Source organism: Astyanax mexicanus, chromosome 1 (genome assembly GCF_023375975.1).
Source record: "Astyanax mexicanus isolate ESR-SI-001 chromosome 1, AstMex3_surface, whole genome shotgun sequence".
Classification (NCBI taxonomy): domain Eukaryota; kingdom Metazoa; phylum Chordata; class Actinopteri; order Characiformes; family Acestrorhamphidae; genus Astyanax; species Astyanax mexicanus.
In genome coordinates this window covers 110,002,480-110,012,500 of record NC_064408.1, presented here as the reverse complement: position 1 = coordinate 110,012,500, position 10,021 = coordinate 110,002,480, and the positions used below count along the sequence as shown (strand labels likewise).

At 37.2% G+C, this 10,021-nt stretch overlaps 1 protein-coding gene across 1 annotated transcript in view; it reads right to left on the bottom strand.

Annotated features, from left to right (window-relative positions):
* The window catches only part of galnt1 (UDP-N-acetyl-alpha-D-galactosamine:polypeptide N-acetylgalactosaminyltransferase 1), a 218,950-nt gene that overhangs the window by 169,637 nt on the left and 39,292 nt on the right, over positions 1 to 10,021 (bottom strand). Inside the window, exon 2 of the mRNA XM_049464310.1 lies at positions 3,546 to 3,599. The gene's annotated coding sequence lies outside the window, so the exon portion shown is untranslated. The remainder of the gene's footprint in view (positions 1 to 3,545; positions 3,600 to 10,021) is intronic.

The following is a 10,021-nucleotide window of genomic DNA, read 5'->3' as shown; positions in this document are numbered from 1 at the left end:
CGGGACTCCAGCTCCGTTCCCAATGATAACACAGCCACCTTCTGCCAGAAAATCACTGGCCTGGCTCTGATCTCACTGGATGGAAAGGGTGACCTGTTCCTCTTTCCTGTGGATTTTTTTTCCAGCAATTCAGGGAAATTGAGCCATCTAGCAGGTTCCACATGCAGAAAAGGGATATCAGAACCGGGCACTAGAAGAGTCATATCATATCCACAACAATAACATTATAATTAGCAAACAAAAAAAAATCCATATTGTGATAAAATCGTTGTTCAGTGCTGAAAGCAGTGTAATTTGTCTTATTTTCTGTCTTTCACAATGAAGCTTTGATGGTATTTTCTGAATAACTGTTTATGTTTTGGTTTAAAAACAAGAAATAAATATTCACCCCTGTTGATACATACAATTAATTCTAATACTAATTAATTAAGCATTTACTTTCTAATTTTTTATTTGTTTTAGATTTCTTATTATTTTACATTTGTACATGTTTATTGCATTGTGAACCACTGCATTTTGCAGCATTGGGCTGCATTTTCATGTATGAAAGGTGCAATATAAATATACAAATAAATAAAAATAATAAATGAATTCATAAAATATTGCTTAGATATTAGTCATATCACCAAGAACATTATCAAGTAAATTCCCTGAAGTATTGGGATATCATTGGGCCATATATAACTCACCCCTACTGGGCACAAACACACCTATGGAGTTCTTAAGCTCTTGTGTTTGTGTGTACTGTAGTCTAGCAGTGAAAATCCAGAGACTAGATTGGACATGGCATTGATTAAGAGTGAGGTAAAGTGTTAAAGGAAGGGAAATGATTTTGCTCAGCATCAGGGTCAGGCTCCTCTCGACGCTCAGTCTCTTTCTGTTTTAATATTCTCTTTAAAGCCTTCTGAATTGACTGCTCTGTAAAAATGGACTAACAGTATTAGCTCCTGGCTTCATTTCAGCAATAAAATCCCATGTGCCAAGAGCAATAGAGGCGGTCAGGCGGAGCCGAACTGAGACCGGCCGGGCAGGGAGTCGTGACGTGACCTCTGTAACTTAGCGGCGCTCCACGCCACTCGGGCTTGAAGGAGCCTCTTCATGCGGCATGTACTTAAATCCGGCTTAATCCAGCGGGCCTGAGCGAGGGATGAGCGGAGTGATGGAGCAGAGGACACAGCGAGAGATGGAGAGATAAGGAAGGGATGAGAGTGGATGGGGCGGCCATGTTCCAGGCTGATCTGCCACATTCCCACAAATCCTTGAGAGGATCTCACGTGACGATCAGGCAGGGCTGACTGAAATTCCACAAGGGAACGGGGTGCAGAAGCACACTGTGATGCATTAGGATGCATCAATCTGAAGGTGCTTCATTTCTCAAGTGCTTCATTACTCTGATGTGCCAAAAGTCATGGGACAGCAGTATGTAAATATGCTGATAATGCTGTTACCTCAGAGACAACTGACTTGGGAACACTCATACCTGTGTAAGATGTGAGGACGTATCACTCACCAGAAAGCTCATAACTTAGCAAGGCAATGTGATTCTTATGATTATAGATACTTTATTGATGCCTGAGGGGAAATTCTAGATAGTGAATGCCACTTAGGCACTTAGTTGTTTGTTTAAAAAGTATTTTCTACCATTTTAAACCACGTTAAATTATATTAGATTAAATGAAAGTCAATCAGACATCATTCTTGTAGCCTAATTTACTGAATTTTAGGCCTGTGGCTTGTTTGCAGTGCTGGTGTTTTAATCTCTCAGAGATCTGCTCTTAATAAAATTTTTCTCAAATAACAGGTGTTCTTTGGTGTTGCAGTGTTATTTAACATAATTCTGAACAGATTTTGCTCATTCAAACAGCCCGAAAATGTTTTTAAAAAATGTGGGGTTTAAATCAGGCTTGGGCTCATTATGACGGTTTGTGGGTTGGGTTGGGTTTGGGCAGAACATGCAAGGGCTCAGGCCGGGGCAGACTGGATATTTTGGGCCCGATCTAAGCTCTAGTGTTCAAAAGCTTCCACGGGACATGAAAAAGGTCATGGCACACGATACTCATTCCTGTCCTACGACGTTTTGCATGTCCGTCGCGCATAGGCCCATCTCTACACCACATTCGCTTAATTCTACCAGCCCTGGAATGAGTAATGAAGGCAGAACAATCATCCTACCCACTCAGGGTTCTCCCCACAACAGAGCCAGGAGCCCAGAGTTAGAGTATTAAACTGTAATAAAGCCACTCTAGTGACATTTGTGCATCCAGTGATTTAACTATAATGACATTAAGGTGAATCAAAAGCAATTTGCAATGGAAACAATGATTTCCCTAAAGATTTGCAATGCATGTCATTTAGAGATCAGAGATTCACACCCCTGAAAGTAGACACACTCTAAGAAAGGTGTGAGTGTGTGTGTGTATGTCCTTTTCTTTACTCCTTTAAGAATTTTTCTTTGACAGACAGACCTTGCTGATCTTTAACTTTCTGAACCTCAGGCCATGAGAAAAAGAGCACTTGTTGAGTAGATTTCTCTATTGGTTAAACGCATACACAAGCCAGAATAAAAGAAACGGGACAGAGGCGGCTTCCAGCAACAATGCAGTCTGAGCTGTATGAGTATCGTTTGGGAGGTTTTTAGATTCCACATAAAGGCAACATCTGAAAAATTGAACAAGTTGGCTTACACAGAGTACTTTCAATACAGAGCTGTGCAAATCAACCAAAGCGGCGCCGCACTCAATAATATAAAACAAATTTCTGGTAATTTCATTCACTTAGTTGAGAGCTGCTTTTAGAGAGGAATCCTCTTGTTGGAAGTCTTTTTTTTGTATTTGAAAAAGAGTGAATCTATTAAACAGCACTCACACATCTATATTTGCATTACAAGAGACAAGTGAATTTGTTCCAGACAAAATCTACAAGCTATTTAATGGGATTATGATGATTTGGGGACTCTAATAGTGCTTTCATATCTGTCTTAAAGGAGCATTTGTGTTGTTTCAGTATGTCTGCAGTTTGAAATGACTTTTATACATGGACTGAAATTTTGTAATTTTGTCCCCGTTACAGGAAGCTGAGGCAAGCTATCATCAACAATTCAGCAAGAGAAAAAGTAAAAAATAAAAAATTGTTGTGCCAAAATCGGACTTCCTTTTGTGTGCATAAGCATCATGCATCTACTGTAACTTAAGATTAATCCTTATTTATAAAATAATAAATAATAGGAATATGAAGGGAGTCTGTTACACTCAGTCTGCTGCATGACACACATCCATACAAAGGTGAGTCAGAGCTAATATCTCACTGAATTTTAGAACAAGCTTCTACAAACCAATCAGTCCAAAGTACAGGGAGCCACAGCCCACACAGGTGAGGATGACAGCTAGGCTAAGCTTAAGTTAATTAGTAAACTGTGTTCACTAAATTGCTGTATGAAACACAAACTAACCAGATAAACAGCAACCTTGGTTCAGAGTCTGGTTCAGAATCTGGACTCTCAGGTGTGAAAACATCCAAAACGACTTTATGGGTTAATGTGAACATACCTGCAGAGTCAAGGGTGGGTCCTGATGAGGGGGATCCAGTAGCAGCAGCAGGACCTGTAATAGAAAGAGCAACCCTGTTAACTACATGAATACTGTCTCCAAAAGTGTCTTTATAAAGATGTCCAAAGCTACAATGTGTTGAGTTATTACATTATTACACCATTTTGTTGTATTTTGTTTTTTTTTTACTCTCAAAGTGTAATTTGAACTCATTTAGATTTAAATGGTGTCCAGTGTTGGAGTTATTTGACAGAGTTTAATATTTTAGTGTTAACCCCCCCCCCCCCCCAAAAAAAAAAACAATATTCACTGCCTAACTCCATAGTTATTTAATTAATCTCTGCCCTATTAAACTTATTATTTGCATAATGGGCGTGCCCCCTAATCCTAACTTGCCATTAATGTGTATTCTTGCCTACCAGGGATACCTTCCATTGGGTATACCATTATATTTTATATATTGGTTGTTTGCTTAGCCAATGTGGTATAGGCTATAAGAGCAAGTTACCATCTTCTGTTCTATAAACTGTGACAAATGGTTGAGAACTGCAATACAGCATTAAAGGGCCCATACAATGGAAAAAAATACACTGGCAGGATATTAGCAGTGATGTTTTATCCTGTATTAGGAACCAAAGACACAAGCTAAATAGTCATTTCAATTGACTAATCTTCTTCTAATACATTTTTTAACTCTTTTCAGCGTTAGCATAACAATTTAGGGAGTTAAATAAATACAAATGTGAGTTAAAAAGGAACTCTGGCAAGGTGTTAAAATGTTTAACTATGTTAAAAGTGTTATAAAAGGAGCTATAAAAACCCTCGGAAAAAGTGTAAATCAACTCTGTGGAAGTTAATTCAATACTTGTTACCAGCAAAAAGTCAATGGGGTAGATTTTGGTGTAAGGATGGAATGGCTGGAAGTGTTTCGTGCTGATCCATGTCAGTGTAAAAAAGCTACCAGTATGTTTGCGCTTCATGCTCACAGCCATTTAGGCCTGTGGTGAAAAATGAGGCAATAGATAATAACACAAAACATGCAGTAAAATCAACCCAATAGACTTCTCAAAGCATAAAAGTGATTTTTTCTAAATGTCAGAGTTAGTCACCTGACTTCAACCTAACTGGACATGCTGTTATTTTACTAAAGTCAAAACTCAAGCAGAAAGACCCATAAACAAGGAGCAACTGCCCAGCAAACAACCATTTGTACATTGAGTCAATGTCATGACAACCAATTGTTTCATCAAAATGCACAGAATGATTGATGGACCATGACTGGAATTTTGGTACGTCTAATTACCAAGAGAAAACGTTACCTAATAATGAGTGTGAAACATTATTACTGATTAAACCTTCTACAATGATGTTGCAATGCTGTAAGAAAGTAGACGACATTGTGTCAACTTTGAGTTTTGCTGGGTGAAGGCAGCTACATTAAAGATCTAAGAAAGCATTTTAACAGAAAATAAATTCAGCATTTGAAGATGACAAAGTAAAACCTAGAACTCAGAAAGTCTTTGACTGCAAAAGATTTGCTTAAAGCTGATGTTGGTAAGTTTTGATTGAGGGTCATCTCTGCTGAGAATGGGTAAATGCACAGAGCATGCGGAAGAATCATTTTAAACTGGGAGGGTGTGATGCGGTCTTCTTTTAGAGCAGATAAATGCGATTCCAGGTTATGTTAAGTAATGGAGAGAGAGAGAGAGAGAGAGAGAGCTCAGTCAGAAATTTCAGTTCAACTACACACTTTGTTTTTACTATGTGTAAATGAGCTACTGAGCTCTAAGTTTCCCCTTCTGAAGTCTCCATTGCTCCACCAGCCGCTCGCGTTCAGTAAAACTGAGCCAGATCCTCTTTTAGAGGCTGTAGGTGTGATGTAAGTACGTGGTCGCCCCAGCACACTGGTGCCTTTAAACACAATATTTTCTCCCTTGTCCACACAAAAATGCTTCTGCTTTTAGTTAGAAACAAAACAATACTGATTGCCACTTTAAAAGTATTTAAAATAGTGATGTCAATGTAACAGCATGTGATTAATTCAGAAACAGTTAATCATTTTACCAAGCTTGGCCCCAACATCCTCCCATAATTTAACCTATTAGCGTTTTTAATTAGGGATGTAAATACAGTGTTGCTACTGCTGAGTTTAGAAGGTAGATTACTTTTTATTAATTTTTATGTATTTATTTTAAAATATGGATTAAATCTCATGACTAACTTCCTCTCTCTTAGCCCAGACTAGACATGTTTTTCTTCATCCTAAATAATACAAGGAAGGATGAGCATTCTAGCAAGAGAATACTGTAGTGATTAATCTGATCAGATGTTTAATTAACTGACACCACTAATATAAGATAATATCTCTACTTATCATCATTTGTACAATTATTTTTGGGTCTGTACAAATTGAATTGCAACATCTATACTGAGCTATATATGAGCAGATTTGGTAACGGCCCAAAATGTATAAATCTGCTCTTATTATGAACCCAAAATGAAGTCAAAGGTGCGGAGATCTTGCATCATCTGGCCTCTTCTCCCTTCTCCCTGAAGAAAGAAGATACCGCCAAAGTTCCCCTTTGATCATGACCAATTTTCGGCAGCTGCTATCACTATGGCAACGCTGTCACGTTTGAGCCTGAAGTTGTTTTTTTTTTTCTTTTTTTCTTTAACAGTAACTCGTAAACACAGAACTGCCAGGCTTGACAGTTTCTGCAGGCTGGGAGAACTTGAGCTTGAGCTCCTGTATTTCTTAACTGGTTCCTATATTAAAAAGTGCAAAGCTGACCTAGATCTGAATCCAAACGGCCACCAGATCAGCCAAACCAATGAAAGGATTTCTGTGAGGTATTTAGAGACAGTTGGTGGCCAACAGCTCGCTCCAGTAACCTCACCTAAACATTGCTGATCCCATCTACAAAACTATATTTCCACCATATTTTAACAAACTTCAAGCATAGACCAATCTTAAAATTCAGACAGCCCCTGGTGAGGAGCTTCAGGGTTCAGTGGGGATGGGGAAGAAAAACATGGAACATTTTTTTTTAGGTTGAGAGTTTGCTGGGGCTTTGCTAATGTTGCACCATATACCTAATTTTAAGTTTGTACTCACAGTACGCCACAGTTCGGTTGTATTGTGTTGGAGCACGTTTCTGCCCCCTCCCCACTCTCCCGCTGGCCTGCACTCACACTGCGTTTAAACAATCCGTGCCAAATTCAGCACCCCCGCCATGAAAAGCACCCTCTCTCGGAAGCCAGTCTTCTTGATAAAAGTGAAGATAAACCGTTTTAACTTACTTAGAAATATGCGCCAAAAGGCAGGGGGGTGCTTTTGTTTCTTTACAAGAGCGTCGCATCACTGACACCATCTTGTTTCGCGCTCGGGCATGAGCAGAGCCAGGGCACGGTTCAGCGCAAGGTTTGGAGCGTACACACTAGTCAACCAAACACAGACAGTGCCGATGCATTACAGTCCTGGACAATACAGATGTATACAAAATTCAGATAGTCCTATGATATACTCTCTTGGTTATCTGAGAGAAAATAAGTAAATGCTTCCCTACACAAAGCCTAAATGTTTTTTTTTTCTGAATGTGTCTTTGTTTATAAACATAGCTTTTGTTTAATGTCTGAATGACTTAAGCTGCCAATGTTTCATCATAAGAGTATGCATGTGATTATGAAATGAAACATACTGGTTTCTCTTATAAAGTGGGCTTATTAATACTGGCTGGTTTACAGCATCCTGACACCTGTACCACAGCCATGTAAGGTAACACTTCTTATGAACCCTGTATTTATAATGTATTATAAATGCATTTATAATGCATCATATGACATGCATAAAACCTTATAATGGCTGTAATAAGCCTGTATAATAACTCATAAGTACTTACAGTGACATTCATAACACATTATAAAATACAAGTATATGGGTTTATAAAGAAAGGGCTTATAATGCCTTATAATATCTGTTCATAAGAACATTGTACAATGTAGTGTTGTAATGCACTGTAATGCACAGATTTAAATAGAATAGTTTTATTGTCGCTGAAAAAACAATGTTAAGAACAATGTTAAAACAGTGAAATGCAATTTGGTATATTTTGATATAATGCATTATAATATGCAGCTATGATTTTTGGAATTAAGCTTTTATATAAGTGCCTAACACATTATAAAGCCTTATATACAGTCATTACTGTCAATACATTATAGGATTATACAATTTACTTTATGTTTTAAAAGGATATGAAAATTCAATTCACTTTAAGTCTCTATATGACTGTATATAAGGCTTTATAATGTGTTACGCACTTATATAAAATCTTAATTTGAGAAATCATAGCTGCATATTATAATGCATTATACCAAAATATACCAAATATGTGTTATAGTGCATTACAACACTACATTGTACAATTTTCTTATGAACATATATTATAAGGCATTATAAGCCCTTTCTTTATAAACCCTTATACTAGGAGTTTATAATGTGTTATGAATGTCGCTGTGTTATGAGTTATTATACAGTTATGAGTTATTATACAGGCTTATTACAGTCATTATAATGTTTTATGCATGTTATATAATGCACTATGAATGCAATCATAAGGCATTATGAATACAGGGTTCATAAGAAGTGTTACCCAATGTAATTTTCCTGATTGTTGCTGTCTACTAAACACATTGTGGCTGGTTAGCTTTTAGTCTAGTCCCACTTATGCTGTATTCCAGTATAATGTTAACATCAAACATCACCACAATATTTATTTATTCAAGGTTGACAAGGCTCTTCCAATTTTCAGTTCAGAGTCAAGAGCTGTAAAAAAGTAGTGTTATTCATTAGCTTATCATCACTTCTATCTGTCTGTGTCAATTAAATAAGTCTTACACACACTACTGTACAAGATCTGTCTGTGGACATGCTTCCATTATGTTTGGATATTCAAAATACTGTATAACATGTGGTTTATCAACTGGCCTTGCTATTAATGCAAATCTGGTACAAAGCTAACAATGACAAGCCAGGACAAATTTGACAATGCTAACCTGAGACATGTTGAAAGTGTTCAGACCAGTTGGGGTTAACTCAAGGTCTTAAGCCAAATGTTTTTGGAAATGTTTTAAAATATTGTTTAATTATCAGAATGTTTAATTGGGTCATGTGACTTTTGAAGTGAGCAGAATTACTCCAGTTGTATGTTGTGCTTCTCCAGAGTAACGTACTGTAGATCAGTATATGTTCCACAGGTAGGTGAATGTAATGTTAGGAGTTTTATTCAGGGACTCGTACTGGTATAGTGTGGTGTTTTTGTCTAGACAGGAAATTAAACCATGGTCTGCTACAGGAAAGGAGGTGTTGTAACCCACACAACTACACCAGCTACGGGAAAAAACAAACACTTTTTCCATTTAAAGACACTTTCAACATGTACGTAACTTGAATAGCAGTGTCTACATGTATGCAATCAACTGCAGATAAACATGTAGTGAAGCAGACTGATAAACAAGCAGTTAGACGTGCTGTAGCTGAGCCTTTTTATTACCATATGTTTAAGGCAATTTGCGACACTACGACTGTTGATCAACCATCCCCTCAGGGGAGCTGAGCGGCAGAAAAAAATGCTTAAACCAGCCCACTGTGGCTGAGATCTGCGGTCCGGAGAAAAGGAAGTGCCTAGAAGGCCTGACTGACTCAAATCAAACAGTAAAGTGAGTAAAAACTCACATGCTCACGTTCAATGTCCCATGCATACTATTCATCATTAATCCAGTACCGATTTCAGAGAGCACAGCTTAACCAGTCAAGTCAAATAAATGTTTTGTAAGAAAATAATGATATAAAATTACTGCAATGTTCTGTTTTACAATACTGTGTATTATTAAAAACACAATGGCTTTCAGACATCAAATAACGCAAAGAAAACAAGTTCATATTCATAAAGTTTAGAAATCAATATTTGGTGGAATAACCCTGGAGTGTAATCACAGTTTTAATTAATATTGGCATGTTCTCCTCCACCAGTCTTACATACTGCTTTTGGATAACTTTATGCTTTATACTCCTGGTGCAAATATTCAAGCAGTTCATCTTGGTTTGATGGCTTGTGATCATCCATCCTACTCTTGATGGTATTCTAGAGGTTTTTAATGTAGTAAAATCAAAGAAACTCATCATTTTTAAGTGGTCTCTTATTTTTCCCCAGAGCTATATATATATATTTATAGAGGGATACAATAATACAGTGAGTGATATCCACACATTTTTCTTTTTTTCAATATAAATCAGCCTTTATTATAGAGTCTCCTTAACAATTTATTGCGCAGCTGGATTGTATAACTTATAATAATGGAAATTAAAAGATTAATAGTTGGAGTCCACGTAAATTAGTAAATTAAAGCTTCAGTGCAGTCTATAAAAGTACAAGAAGTTTTAATTGAAGTCTGAGTAAGAGCTACAATTAAAAACT